The sequence below is a fragment of the Lactuca serriola genome, chromosome 3 (assembly GCF_051521515.1).
Source record: "Lactuca serriola cultivar US96UC23 chromosome 3, Lser_US96UC23_V15, whole genome shotgun sequence".
In the NCBI taxonomy this organism is placed as follows: domain Eukaryota; kingdom Viridiplantae; phylum Streptophyta; class Magnoliopsida; order Asterales; family Asteraceae; genus Lactuca; species Lactuca serriola.
In genome coordinates this window covers 104,772,604-104,789,320 of record NC_136410.1, presented here as the reverse complement: position 1 = coordinate 104,789,320, position 16,717 = coordinate 104,772,604, and positions in this window count along the sequence as shown.

Here is a 16,717-nt window from a genome sequence, read left to right as displayed (position 1 = left end):
ATGTGATCTTTATATAGTGTTACAATTAGGGTAAACTCTTAATTGTCATGGCTTTCCATTTCCTTGGATCCATGGGTTCAAATACACCATGGAGCATCCATGAACCATCTTATGGGTTTTAGCCCAACTTGATTATCCATGGAGCATTAGCCCACTATACAAGTATGGATGATTTACACAATCAACCCATATATTTAATTAGTCTTCTTTTGATCACTTAATTAATCCTAGATTAATTCTTGATCAATACTAATTAAATAATCTTATTATTCTTATTATTAATATACTAGAACTTATAATATATTAATAACCATAAGTGTCTTATTTCTCTCATTATAGTCTATCCAAGTGCATGATGGTATGCAACCCAAATGGACCATGCTGGGTCGGGTCAAGTCTTACCAATTATAGTTATGGACTTAGACATTAATCCAACAGAAGGACCTTGGAGAAGCTGCCTATATCTTGGGGATAAGGATATTGAGAAACAGAAGTAAAAGAATAATAGGACTTAATCAAACTACCTACTTGGACAAGGTGCTGAAACGTTTCAGCATGGAGAACTCCAAGAAAGGTGACTTGTCCTGATGTGGCCTTTACTTTAAGCATGGTCAGCAGATATCAAGGGAACCCTGGTAAATTTCATTGGACTGCAGTTAAGAACATTCTTAAGTACCTGCGGAGGACTAAGGACTGGCTCCTTACCCTTGGTGGGAGTGATGACTTGAGAGTAACATGGTATAACGCTGCGAGCTTTCAGACCGACAGAGATAATTTCCGCTCTCATTCAGGCTGGATATTTACCCTGGATAGAGGAGTAGTGACATGGAAAAGTTCCAAGCAGGAGATTGTAGCTGATTCAACGTGTGAATCAGAGTACATATCAGCAAGCGAAGCAGGCGATATGGTTGAAAAACTTCATCGGAGACCTTGGAGTTATTCCATCCATAAAGGAGCCTATGGAAATTTTCCGCGATAATGAAGGGGCGGTTGCCATAACCAAATAATTGAGAGATCATGGAAGATCCATACATATCAACAAAAAGTACCACTTCATAAGATATAAAGTAGAAGAATGGCACCTCGTGGTAAAGAGGATATCGTCAGAAGACAACCCAACAGATCCCCTCACAAAGGGACTGACTAGAGTTAAGCATTTGCAGCATATGAGGGGCATTGGGCTAAAGGACGATATTAGTTTTAGTGATTAGATAAACCGAAACTTGTAATAGCTAAATTTTAATTGACATTTGATGATGAATAAAAGGATTCTTATTTATAAGTAAAGTTACTATCTTGTGTCAGTTATTTATTATTGTTTCACATTGCATGTTTTGACTTCCCGAATAAATAAGATTTATTCAAACTATCCACAGTCATTCATACTTTGGAAGTAGGTATATATGAAAGAAGATTGTCATGAGTTGGCTTGTAGGATTGTCTAAGGAGTTAGGCATTGCAACAGGTTTGCTACACCATTCATGAGTACTTCTGAAATAAGATTTGATTATTGGATCAACCCGCGCTCACTTGAATCACTTCATGGAATTTCTCACGAGTGATCGTGAGACGATAATATCATATATATATATATATATATATATATATATATATATATATATATATATATATATATATATATATATATGTCTTCAAACCTAGATGTATGAGTTGTTGACTATGAGTTAGTCATGCATTGATGGAACAAAAACGCATCAGTAACTTGATGTTATAAAACGTGTCATTGTGCATGATTTAATGAGTCGTTAGTACAAGCACATAATGTCAAAGTTTATTTGTTCCCTTTATCCTAAGAGGATTAAAAGCGATATATTGGGCCCCTCGATGATTCTATTTTGACTCATGTGGCGGGACCGGTCAGAACAAAATTGACGTGTTCAGTTATGTTCTATGTCAAATAAATTGGAAATCGGGAAACAAACTGTTGGACAATAAGTATGAAATTGTTCCATGTATTTTTCCAGCTGATATCTTGAGAACAGAGGAGTATATGATCACTTATCTAAAGGATGTGTCACTGACTGGTTCAGAGTTGACAGCGACTTTTGGAAGTTTACGATTGCTAAGTCGGATCCTGAAGTCACATAGGCAGCTATAGTTATTAGACTTAACCAATTGGGAGACTGTTGGATTTGGTGTCTAAGCCCATAACTAAAATTGGTGTGTACTTGACCCGATAGTAGCATGGTGCTTTTGGGTTGCCTTCACCAGTGCAATTTGATACGATGGTTTTATGAGAATAAGGTTATTTACGACTTATTAATATATTATAAGTATAATATATTAATATGGTTATTTAATTAGTATTGTTCTAGAATTAATTTGGAATTAATTTTGTGGTCAAAAGAGACTAATTAAATAATGGAGGGATTAATTATGTAAATCAATCATTCTTATAGTATGGGCTAAGTGATCCATGATTATGTAAGTGGGCTAAACCAATAATATAACACATGGGTAGTCCATGGAGGTTAAACCCATGGATCATAGGAACGTGGAAAGTCATGGATCCTTAGGGTTTACAAAGTGCAACCCTAGCACTTACCACAACTATAAAAAGCCCCCTCCATGCACCAAAATCGGTTGCACCTTCAATAGAGACAAGTAACTTATTCTCTTAGAAACTCCTCTTGCATATTGGTGTTTGTAAACCATTAGAGGCATCACACTTAAGGTTCTCAAGCTTTCAAAGGTCAAGAACTCTACACTACTCAAGAGGTAAGCATCCAAACCAAAGTTTTGTTATACAGCTTCAATTGTATGCTAGTTAGGGTGAATGCTTTGGAAAAAGAAAATGCATGTATAATTAGAGAAAACATAGATCCAAAACATTTTGGGTTGCATGTGCACTTAGGAAGTGTTATAGTGCTGAAAACCCAACACTCTTTGCATATGAGCTCTCTCTCATAAAAGACTCCTCTTTGTACTACGAAGACCATGTTCTCACTAGGTTTGTAGAACAAGTATCCAAAGGACTTTGTGGGTAACCGATGAAAATAAATCGCTCACTTCGAGGTTAAAGCTTGTTGTGAGTCTCTCGTCTAACGGAAGCTTCACAGCCCCAAACCTTGATATGTGCTTATGAGGGAACCTTCCCTATCCACATCTCGTGAGGTGTTTTGGTAACCTTCTTTGTTGGGACGAGATTTAGAATGTGGGTGGCAGTCTCTAAGGTATACCCCCAAAATGAGATTGGAAGTGAGGCTCGACTCATCATGGAACGAACCATGTCCAACAAGGTTCAATTACGCCTCTCAGCGACACCATTAAGTTGTGGTGTCCTAGGAGGTATTGTGAAACAATTTCACATTCCTTCAGGTAGTCGTGGAACTCAATACTAAGATACTCACCACCACTATCAGATCTGAGCATCTTGATCTTCCCGCCCAATTAATTATCGACTTCATGTTTGAACTCTTTGATCTTTTCAAAGGTTTCTGACTTATGCTTGATTAAGTACATATATCTATATCTGCTATAATCATCGGTAAAAGTAACATAAAATCGATTTGCATCCCTTGTGGTGGATTTGAAAGGCCCACACACATCCGTGTGTATGAGATCCAACAATCCTTCACCTCTTTCAGAAGAACCAATGAAAGGTGATTTAGTCATCTTTCCAAGTAAACAAGATTCATGTATCATCTGCCTTTAAGTCAAATGATTCCAACACTCCATCCTTTTGGAGTTGGGCAATGTGTTTCTTGTTGACATGTCCAAGACGAAAATGTCACAAGCATGCTTTGTCTAAACCATTAAACGAATCAATTTGCAACACAATATTTCCTAAATTGTCTACAACCATCACATGTTCATACACGCCATCACAAGGTAATGCTTCAAAATAAAATACACCATTATAGTAAGCATGAATAGAACCATTCTCATTATCAAAAGAATATCTAAAACCTTGTCTATATAAACCATGAAATGAAATAACATTTCTTGTCATGTATGACGAGTAACAACTATTACTTAATTCAAAACAAAACTCGCTGCACTAAAGAATAAACACCAATCTTGGTAACAGGCGACGATCTCCTATTGCCCATAATTAGGTTCATCTTTCCATGCTCTACATCTTTACTTCTTTTTAGTCCCTGAAAGTCAGAGCAAATGTGAAAACCACACGCTGTATCAAGAACCCAAGAATTCGAACGTGATGAGTTTTTAGAAAGAATAGTGTAAATACCTACCGAGGTTACCTTAATCTTGCCATCCTCTATGTCTTGCTAGTACTTGGGGTAGCTTCTCTTCCAATTCCCTTTGTCATGGAAGTAAAAGCATGTAGCCTCCTTTGGATCAAAGGCGGGGGGAGCTTCAGAACTAGATTTTCCTTTAGGGCTATTACTTGACGACCCGACTTGAGACTTTCCCTTCCAGTTCTGTTTTGAGGGAAATTTCCTCTTCTTCCCTTTCCCTTACCCTATGGACAAGACGGGAGCAGAAGTAGCAGGAGTGGAGGCAATACTCTTTCCCTTCATTCCACTCTCGACGGTTCTCAGCAAGATTTGGAGTTGACTCAATGTGATTTCCTCCTTGTTCAGATGATAAGTCATAACAAACTGATCATAATAGCTACGTAATGAGTGCAAGACTATGTCAATATCCAATTACTCATCAAATTTAACATTGAGCTTCAACAGACGATCCACATATCATTGCATGCATTGCAAGTGGGTCGTGACGAACTCTTCATCCTTCATCTTGCTGGTAATGAGGAACTTCACTATTTCGTACCTCTCTTGACAAGCTCATTGATGGTACTCTTCCATCAAGTCCTTATTCATCTCATATGGCCAGAAGTCCTCATAGAACCTTTGTAGCTCACGAGTCATAGTAGCCACCATGATGCAAGACACTTTGTTCGCATCATTACAATGTGTCCTATACTCAACTATTTCTTCAGGAGTAGCTTTTGTTTCATCACTCTCGTTCGACTCGTTTTCGAGAACATATTCCTTGTCCTCGAAGCACAAATCCATATTGATTTTGCAATTCCAATCATTATACTTGCATCCATCAAAGGTGACTTTAGAGCAGATGCTCAAGAGTGAGAAATGGTTGGAGTTGTTGTTGGAAGAACCGAAAGCATTGTTTGAAGTTGACATTTAGAAAAAGAAAAAGGATAAGTTTTGATTAGATAAAAAAATCTTAATTTTGCACCCCAAATGAAATATTAAGGCTGAGATCCAACTAAATAATTCATAATTCAGAAGAGGGATGTTGTAATCTAATTGCAAATTATTTAAAGGTAGGTAAATGACGATCTAAGAATTTCACCACCATGAAAAGCGAAATTTAAACGAATTAATTCTAAAATGAAATTCCTAGATCTTTTGAGATTCATTGCACTATTCATTGGCAAGTTTAATCTCGATTATGCCCTTTCCATTTGTGACTGGGATATCGAGGATCACAAACAAGGTGTGAATAACCTTGCAAATCAGTTTGGTACTCTCGATGTCATTTATCACCTAATTAATGTGACGGTTAACCACACACACTTCATTAATCAATGATAATTTATGAGTTACCCATTGCCACCCTTTATTAGTCCATATTAGTGTGTCGGTTAACCACACACGCTCCACTAACGACTTTTATAAAGTGCAATGTGCAATTTCATGGATTAGCATCAAATTCACATTTTCCTAAAGTAACTAAGATTGAAAATTGAGTTTGATAATTCTGTTTTCTAAGGTTTTGAATTTTACAATAGCACATATTAGCAAGCATAAATATAGAATTCATATTAAAAATACATTTCAAATCATATAATAATTAGAATACCATGTAATAACATTTCGGAATATGCAGAATATTCTACTAAAACATACATTATAATAATTAGAATAGTTATAATGTAGCATAATAACAATCAAGAATATATATATAATAATAATAATAATAATAATAATAATAATAATAATGATAATGATAAATATCAATCTAAAATATACAAAGTATTCAACAAAAAAAACATTCTAGAATGTATAGATTTAAATGAAATTGCCAACTTTATGATGATGTTGAGAGTCGTTATTATAAAGCAACACCAAAATTCTGTAGGGTGCTAAATTCTTAAATTATCAAGCCATAACAATTTTCTGAAAAATTATGATGATGATTAGGGTATGTATTATTAAGAAACATTATTTTGTTGGAATTATAACATCAAGACGCTATATTCTGGAGTTTTTTAGAAAAACAATTATGGTTGAAAAGAAATTAGGATTTAGGAGATATTACATGATAATAGATTAAAGGGGAAGAAAAAACTTGTCGATTTCTTTGATGCGATGAAGAATGGAACAAAATCAGAATTATAGCACAAATCTGAAAGAGATTTCGATGAAAAACGCTTGTATATGAGAGATATCGATGTAATCAAGACTTTATCTTGATGAATTTAGAAAGAGATGATTCAGAATTAGTGTGATGAAATCGGAATCAGTTTTCTCGGGTTCTAAATGTGTGAAATCTCAATATAATTGCAATGAAATCTTGAATGAGCTTGATTCTGATTTAGGGTTTCACTATGAAGAAAGTTTTGGGAAGTAAGAAAATGGAAGAGTCGGTCAAATTGGGAACTTGAATGGTGTTAGACTAGTTTCACGGATAGAACGTAAAATGTCACAAGTACCCCTCTATGTCCTTCTTCTAATCCTGAAGATTGAAACAATTGCAAAACTGCCACCGTATGTATTGTTTTAATTTCTTTTAATCACAACCATAAAAATTATAGATAAGTGGTTGAGATCTTGTCCCCATGTCTCACAAAATATCTTTGTCTCAAATGAACTTAACCCTATATATATATATATATATATATATATATATATATATATATATATATATATATATATATATATAAGGCTAGGTTATAATGTGGATGTACAACTATTGTGCGGACGTGTGGAATAACTAAGAGAATAGTTTGTTTGCTAATGTGAATACGTTCAACCTTACACAACTATCGTCATTTTCATGCATTCTTACTAATTCTTATTCATTTTTGTTCTCACGCATCGTTTTTACTCATTTTAATTTTTACAGAATACGACTCAATAAACATTCTGACAGAATGAGAATAATAATAAAAAGTCTATAATAACCTTATAGACGATTTAATTAGTGAGAATGTGTGATAATGACAATAGTTATGTAAGATTGAACGTATTCACATCTTCAAACAACATATTTTCTTTGTCATTCTCACAGAATAACATTGTCCACACGTCCGCACAATAGATGTCAATCCACATTTGAACCTAGCGCTCTCTCTCTCTCTCTCTCTCTCTCTCTATATATATATATATATATATATATATATATATATATATATATATATATATATATATATATAATAGGTGGAGTTTAATTAACAAAAGTAGTGTTGAAGCATAGAGGGCATTGGCATCAGAACTCCATCTGTATGAACTCAATCGACATGAAATTTATAACTGTTTTCTATTTTCCGTGGAAATAAACTTTCTAGGAGATCCTCGAAAGTAAACTTCCTATGAAAACCCTATGTACTACCGACAAAAGTATTCCCTAGGAAATGTGTTGGAAAGTTTCTCGAAAATCCCATACAAAACATTTCGTAGGAGGGTTTTACCAACGCACAAGATTTTCTTGGCATTTCTTTTGAAATGCCGTTTTCCTAGGAATTTCTGAGGAAAATGTCCCACAAAAAAAGCGCTTTTTTTAGTAGTGATAATGACGGGTTTTAAAGAATTCTTTTCGAATCGTTCACTGTATGCGGATCTTTCTGCTATAAATTCAAATGGCATTAACCATGCACTTTTCTTTAAAACTTATATTTATTTCATTTATACCGGCTTAGGTAAGGAACTGATCATTAAAATATATACAAAGATAAAATATTTAAGATTTTTCGTTATTATATAGAAATAACCTTTATATATGTACAGTTTTGTAAATTTGATGTATAATAACTTCATTTGCCAGTTTATATCACTTATATGTGTTTGATTTTCGATTTATATATAGACAAATTAATTATATTATATTGCGTATAATATTAGAGAAATGCTTGCATGTTACGGATAAGACCAAAATAGATCTAACACACATTTGAGAAGTTGATTGCTTCTTTAGCTTACTGCTTACTTTTATGTTTACTTTCGTGTGTAATTGTATAATACATTTTTTTTTATTACCTATTCTCTTTAGAAAATAAAATAAAGAGGAAAGGGTGCTCTTCATTTCATTAATAATTCTTTTTGCGTTGTGCTTTTATGGCTCTTTTCAATTTATATAAAGGACATAAACAAGTAGTCCTGATCATCTATCAAAATCAAAATCGTCACCTTGACCAAGCCACAATAAAATATTTATTGGTTTGATTCAAATTTGCCTAAAGTGGTAAGAATTGTATTTTGATTCTTTGTCAACTTCATGCCATCAACGGTCTATAGCAAAACAACAGAACGTCATTGTTACTTTAAAAGGAAATATACTTGAAAAATGATCGAAAAGGCATATTCTCATGCAACAATATGTTCTTGAAGTAGTTAGGAGTTAAAGATCAATCGATTATTTGTCAAATGACCAAAATAATCATCTATACTTCATATTTAACAGTTGTATCTATATACGTATTCGTATATTACATGTGTATACATTTGAAAATTAAAGTCTAAAAAGTGTTGTCAAAATCAAAGATAAGGCATCTAGTTGCATGCTAAAAGTTTGAGCACTCAGCTTTGTTGGGCTATAAAAAAATTAATCTTCAAGCTCTTTTGGTCATTAACAACTATGCCTTCATGGATCTTTTCCAATTGACTAACTATAAACCGAAAGGGTGCAAGGCATTTATACTGTAGAAACATTAAAAGATCTCCGGACCCCGCCAAAATAATAAACCAACATAGTATAAGACTGAAAGTTCCCGAGTGGAATACTTACAGAAATTATCAAGAGTTAAAGTTTTAACAACAATAATATAAGAGTTTTAATTTGAATGTGTGTTGGACTGTCCATCTAGTGGTCATTTTCTTTTATTATCATTATTTTTTAGAAACGGAGAATAAGATATACAAATAAAAAGCCAAAGACGATTAGCATGTAGCTAAAATGCCAAGGCTAAAAGTTACAAATGAAATATGAAAACATAAATTAACAGAGATGTTTAAAAGGGGAAATACTCCGATCAACCCAGCTACCGTAACCTGTAGAACTTTCGTATTTAAACCAAGCGAGTGTTTGTGAGATAACATTATCCGCGATACTGGTTGGAGGGGTTCCGAGATTTTTGAAGACCTTGTTGTTCCTTGTCAGCCAAATATACCAAAATAGACAGATGATAAGAGTATTGAGAATTAATCTCCCTTTCTCGAAAACAATTACCCCACGAGTTTGCGAAATCGATAATCTTGGTTATAGATGAAATTGTTTGGATAGGACTTCACACCATTTAAGTATCCAATTTAGAGCCTCCTTTACCACTTTACATCTGATGAGCAAGTGATATTCCATTTCTGAAATGATTTATCCTTTACCACTTTACATCTGATGAGCAAGTGATATTCCATTTCTGAAATGATTTATGTATCACATAATTGGCCAATAAAGGAGCTCAATGATCCATCTTGAAATGACGGTGTCTACAAACTTATGTGTCATCGATCTAATCTAGAATGAACTAAAATCCACACTTTTAACTCCACCATGAATTTTCATCCAATAGAGACATGATTCGGTATGAAAAATTATGGCTTCATTGCATTCTTCTCTTTTTAACAACTATATAAAAGTGTGAGAAATGCCTTGTGGAATCAATTAAAGAAAGTTATGCAAAATGACAAACAAATTCATGATTGTATAAGAGAAAAAGTTACGGAAATTTAATGCATGTTGGTGACCATTGGAATGTGAACGTTATGTATAACCGGTAATAATGCTTCTTTGTAATGAAAGACTTGTTTAAACTTTGCAAAAGGTCGTCTATTTTTATTATATTTTTTCCTTTTATGACAACTAGCAAATGTTTTGATGTCTATACATCACGAGCTCATTAAAGTTTCAAATATATCAGAAACTTTACTTTGTAAAAACATCTCATCAAATCAATGATAAGAACAATTAAAGTAGAATAGGCATCCATCACATCGATTATTTTATCAAATCAAAATTAATGTTTTCACATACTTTGAAATAAGACAATAAGAACGCATCTTCAACAGTAAACATATACTATGACTCAAAACTATTGACACTAAGGATGTGACCAGGTCCGAAACTAGTCCGAACCAAAACGAACCAAGAATCTGCAACTCGGAAGTCACATATTAGCAGACCAGAAAACCTGACCAGTTGCAGTTATGGGACCGGGTAAATCGGATTTAGAACCGGTTGAAACCGGAATTTGTTGTTTGGAACTTAATCCAGGTTTTTGAATCGGAAATGACCAAAAATCCCGCTTTTTGTTGTTTGGAATTGTTTTAAGAAGCTGATTGTTACTTTTAAATGAATATGGTATAGTATCACGTCTTTGCAAGATTAAAAACAAAAATGTTGGAGTCAAATTCGAATTTATACCACTAAGGTTCCGTTTGATAGTGAACTGGGTCCAGATCAGCAATTTTGGCTGACTCAGCCGGGCCAACTCCTTTGGTAAAGCCTGAAAAGTTCTGATTCGGTGAGTATGGCTGACCTAGCTTCTTACTCAGTCCAACTCCAAATTATGGTTGACTGGAAAATAAGACTTCAGTGCCATCTATAATTTTGTGTAACCTAAAATAAAAACCTGCAACAACAAATATTGTGTTTCCTTCAATCCAGCTCCCGCCAGTGATTTCAGACCTCCTCCAGCAAGATCGACACCTCTTGTTCAATATTTGCCTCTAGCAATATCGACGCCGTCTTTCCTGCACTCTAACCTTCGCCTTCATCGGCCAAAGCTGCGTCAATACAGGTAAAAGCAGCGTCTTCGTCTTTTTTTTTGTTTTAAATCAGTTGATCGATTGGTTGTCCTTCCCTTTGTGTGTATAATGTATGAAATCATAATTTATTGCTTGTATGAGCTATGAAAATCTAAAATCAGAGTTCTTTCTTTTATGACTTTAATTTCATTGTATGAAATCAGGATTTGGATTGTATTAGCTATGTATGAAATCAGAATTATGTTGGTATGTTTTATGAACAAAAATTATAGAAAAAGCCCCTTATTATGAATGATGTATGAAATCATAACTTGTTCTAATGTTATAAAATCGAAAACAGTTGAAAGCTTGTATGATCTTGGTATGACATCAAAACTTGTTCAAATGTTGGTATAAAATCAGAATTTGTTGAAATGTTGTATGATCTTGGTATGAAAACTTGTATTATATTAGTATGGAATCAAATTTATGCTTGATTTATGTTGTACATGTGTGTTAAGTTGGTTGATTTATCTTTTATTTTACCATAGACATGACACATAAAAGACCTAGAGTTAGTTGGAAGTTGGAGTGTGTGGACAACTTTTTTGGAAGCATGTATACATGAACTAACAACTAATGGTTAGGAGGGTAGTGGCTTAAAAGCTAGCTCGTGGGTTGTAGTAGGGGAGAAATTGAAAAGCACATACTTTTGTTGTTGAAGATGTTGGTAATAGGAAAATTTGGTTGCACCTCAGGTCGTCGACTTGTGAGTCATGGGTGACAAGTGAGAGAAAACAGTTTGGATTAATTTTTTGACTTTAGTATGCCTTTAGGATCTTTTTGGATTTAATTTGTTATTGATTTATGTTATGGTACATGTTATGGGTTTTTATGTTTGGGATTGTTATGTGTTATGGATTTATATGTTAGGACTGTTATGTGTTATGGATTTATATGTTATTGATTTTTATGTTATACATTTATGTTACGGTTCATGTTATGGATTTTAATGTAATTTATATTTAACATTTAACATGTCGCATATGGATACACAAGGTGAATTTTTAGCTTTCCTTATATTCTCACGGTATTGGTTGATGTTGGTCCGAAAAAGGTAGATAAGAATAGAAAGAATAAGCGCTAGTGTACAAGTAGTAAGTGGGCATGTGTATACAAAAGATTTTATACACGGATGTCATATACAATCTTACGATATTATGCGTCTTTCACTAGATGAATTTGTACTATTATGCAATCATTTTACACAAAGAATTTGGTTGCAACATAGTAGGAAAATAAACATTGAAGAGAAGATGACTATGTTTTTACATATTATAGGACATAATGAACGTTTTCAAGCGATTAAAGGAATATTTTAACTCTCAACATAAACGATTCATCAATATTTTCAAGAGGCCCTAGGTGTAATGATGTGTTTTGCAAGAGAAAGTATAGTACCAACATCTTCTAATCCAACAAGAAATACCTCAGAACGTCATAGTCCGCTAAAACACATATTTTGAAAGTCCCAAACCCTAATACTTGTTTATGAAACTAAGAAGAACACAGAAGTATCACAAAGATATCTTTCACTAAGAAAGAGGATTCTCACAAAGAGAATGAAGTGCACAAAGCTAATGACATAAATCGACCTAATTAAGAAATGGATTGTATCTAATCTACATATATAATAATATGGTATATAAGGAATGAATCAAATCAAATCTTCTCTAGATTTAGATATCAGTATCAGCGCATCATATGCTGATCAGCGGCATCAGCATCAGCGTCAAGGAGATCAGGTTCAGTTTCAGCTTAGCTTCAACTTCGGCAGATAGTACCATCAGCGTATCACCTAATCCGTGTGTCATCAGTGTATAACCATCAGCGTCTGGACACACTGATCAGTCTTCAATTGATGGTGTCTTCGTTCCTTTGGTGCTGATAATGTCTTTAGGGTCTTTCAATCATCAAGGGATGTTCTTCGGCCTTCGACATATATACTTTCATCAGCATATCTTCGGATTAACTAACTAACTATAATGTATATGTTTTGCATCATCAAATCTATACAAATATGTGACCCAACAATCTCCCCGTATTTAATGATGTCAAAACTAAATAATGATTGAAATAATAAATGAACTAACTACATCTGAAGTAGAATGTTGATATTTGCTCCCCCTTAGATTTTGCCCCTCCCCCCTCTCGGATAAACAACATCTGAGTTTTTCTCCCCTTAGATTTATAGCCTTCTTCTTTCAAGAGTGTTTTCTATTCAAGGAATGATTAAGTAACAATGTAGTAGAACTAGACATTTCTCCCCCTTTTTAACAACATCAATAACCACTGCCTTCTTTTTAATTTTTTTAAGAAGACAATAAGCAACATGAAATGAAAGAAAACATCAAATAAACATAAAGAATAGGAAATTATTTGGTGTATCATAGTATTGTGTTGTTGCAACAGTAGATCACTTACATAGATCAAATATTCTCCATATTCAGATATCAGTACCTAAGGCTATTAATCGGGTCAACCCGATCGGGTTTCGGGTTAAAAGGGTCGGGTTAGTCGGGTTTTCACAAAAAATAATTTAACCCGACACCCGACCCTATTAAGGTATGGGTTGGTGGGGTTCGGGTTAATAGGGTCGGGTTAGCCGGGTTAATCGGGTTAATACACTAAACACTTAATTTAAACATAATATATATGATTTTTTCAAGAGTGCAATCTGATATAAATCCAAACCATTTTTTTACTCTTTTCTTAACATCAAGAATGCATACAAATTGAAACAAATTAAAAAGTAAAGATCATAGACCTCATGGTTATTACAACATACGAGAAAACATGCATACCACAATAGCTAAAAGAGTTCTTCCATTATAAATATTAAATAGATGAACTTTCAATCTCTTGTTAATGATCAACACCATGTAGTTTATTCATGTTTATAGTTAGTTTAAAGTAGAAATAACTATCAAAATAAAATCTTTACTTTCTCAGCCGCTCCAGTAATTTTGAGATGTGGAGGTTTTATATCTTTTTGGACTTCAACTTTACAAATGGGAGTTACTTGACCCTCGTATGCTTCTAGAGTCACAAAAATTTACATTTTCAAAGGATTTGTAGTTTTTTTTGTATAGTTCAAGTAGAGAGCAGTGGAATGTGTAAAAGTTGTGAATTCCTAATCGGGTTATTCGGGTTGACCCGACAAGCCCGATTTGTTTAGGGTGTACAAATCGGGCTTGTCGGGTCAACCCGAATAACCCGATTTGGAATTCTAACCCTATTGCACCCGAACCTAATTACCTTATTCGGGTTAGGGTCGGGTTGGGTTAATCGGGTTCGGGTTTTTTTTACACTCCTATCAGTACCAGCGTATCATATGTTTATTAGGGGCATCAGCATTAACGTTAGGGAGATCATCTTCAACTTCAGCTTCAATAGATAGTATCGTCAGCGTATCAATGTTCAGGGTATCACCTGATCAGTGTGTAACCATCAGCGTCTGGACACACTGATTAATCTTCAGTAGATGGTGTCTTCATGCCTTTGGTGTTGATAACGTCTTCAAGGTCTTTCAATCATTTGGGGATGTTCTTTAGTCTTTGACATATGAACTTCCATCGGCATATCTTCAAATTTTCAAACAAACAAAACTTTAACTAAGGAAGAAAGGCTCAATCATGGTCATGCACAAAACAATGTGGTTACTCCTGATATGCAAGGTGGAGGAAGTGAGTGCCAAAAAAATACAACGAATAAAATGGGGTTCAGAAGTCGTTGACCATATGATTACTTTGCATGACCTAATTGTTAATCAATTACTTTCAAATTTTTAACGTTAAATTTTTATGAAAATTATTATGTACTTTTTGATATTGTATGACAATTTGTATTTGGATATTGTATGATAATTTGTATTTGGATTTTAAGACATGTATGTTTTAATTTGGATATTGTATGACAATTTGTACTTGGATTTTAAATGATGTATGTTTAATATAGATTTTATACGACAAATTGTATTGTTCTTCATTCAACACAGTTAGCCAGGAAAATAATCAAACAACATAAACTCAGTCATATGTGGATTCAATAATCTTCTAACCTAGTCAGCTTCTAATCTGGTTAGCTCTAACTCAGTCACTTTTACAACTGAGCCAATAGCCTTGATTTCTCTTTGCCCCTTTCCCTTTTATATAAACAAAACATAAAAACATATTTTATGAATCACTATATTTTACCAAAAAAAAACTTTAGAAATACATACAAAAAGGTATTTATGTAAAATAAAAAAAAAAACATATTTTTACATCATAAAATAAAATTAAAAAATTACTCTTACATACAATAACATATTATACAAAATTGTTTTTATACTAAAAAAAAACTTTTTAAATACATACAAAAAAATTATTTTATAAAGCATATTTTACTTAAAATAAATAAACACATTTTTAAGTAAATAATATATTATAGGAAAACATATTTTATAATATATATATATATATATATATATATATATATATATATATATATATATATATATATTACACATATTTTTTATGTACTTATAACACATAATAACATATTATACAAAAGCATATTTTTTAAATACATCAAAAAAAAATATAATCTATGTAAATAAATAAATAAAATATAAAATTGAGTTTAAAAACGTATTTTTTATTTAGTACTTAAAAGTTTGCTTTTTATTAAAAAAAATGTTATGTAAAAATATGTATTCCGTAATTTTTTGTGTCTTTATATACCAATTACTGAAACATATATTGGAAGTGGACGTTTAGTTCGGTGGCTAAAGAAGACAACCAATGAGGGTGATGTATTTTTAATTAAATAGTTGACATGGTGATCTAGTCAACATGTCAAGTGAGAGGTTGAGTCCCCCACCTATGCATGCTTTGTCGGTATTAACCGTTATGATTATTGGTCACCTACTAAAACATAAGAAATATTTTTTTTAAGAAATTAATGGCAAATCACCTAAAACAAGATTAGGATAACTTATAAATGGACGTGTAAAATTAAAAACTTTTGTAGCATTAACTCTACTTTTAAATGTTGTTCCTAGGTTTACTTATTTTATGATGGATTCAAACAAACATATATGATAACATGAGTTATGATCATAGCCATTAAAGTGAGCTTTTAACCAAACCCCAACTTATCATTAAACATATATGACCAATATCACTAACCTAATATTAATAATAAAAGATTTCTCATTCTCCATGCCAAACAAAGATAAAACTCGATGAAATGCACATTTAAAAGTAGCAAGCTGGTGGCAAACAATTTCCAAATTCAAAACCTGCCCATAAGCTAGAGTTTGTATTTTTTTTAGCCTAAACATGTCTACCCATACAATAACATCCCAAACATGCCCATTCGAATTCCGGTTCTTGGTCATGGACCCGATTTGACCTAAACTCAATAGGCCCATACTTGACAGACCCGATACATTGTTTTAGGCCACTGGTGAACCCAATGACCAGATCATTTTGAGTAATCCTATTACAGATTTACAGATCACGTTTCCGGTTACAAACCTCTTCTCTAAGGGACACTCTATGATATCTTACATTGTTAACCTCTTTCAATAGTTTTTTTTTTAATTAATTAATTTATCATTATCTATCTAAAATGTTTTATAAAATTCCTCATTTATGTTTTAAATAATTAAAAATATTAAAATACATAGTTTCAAAATAAATATATTAAAACACATCGTTCGGAAAAATTAATACGTCATAATTATAAAAAAAGCTTGA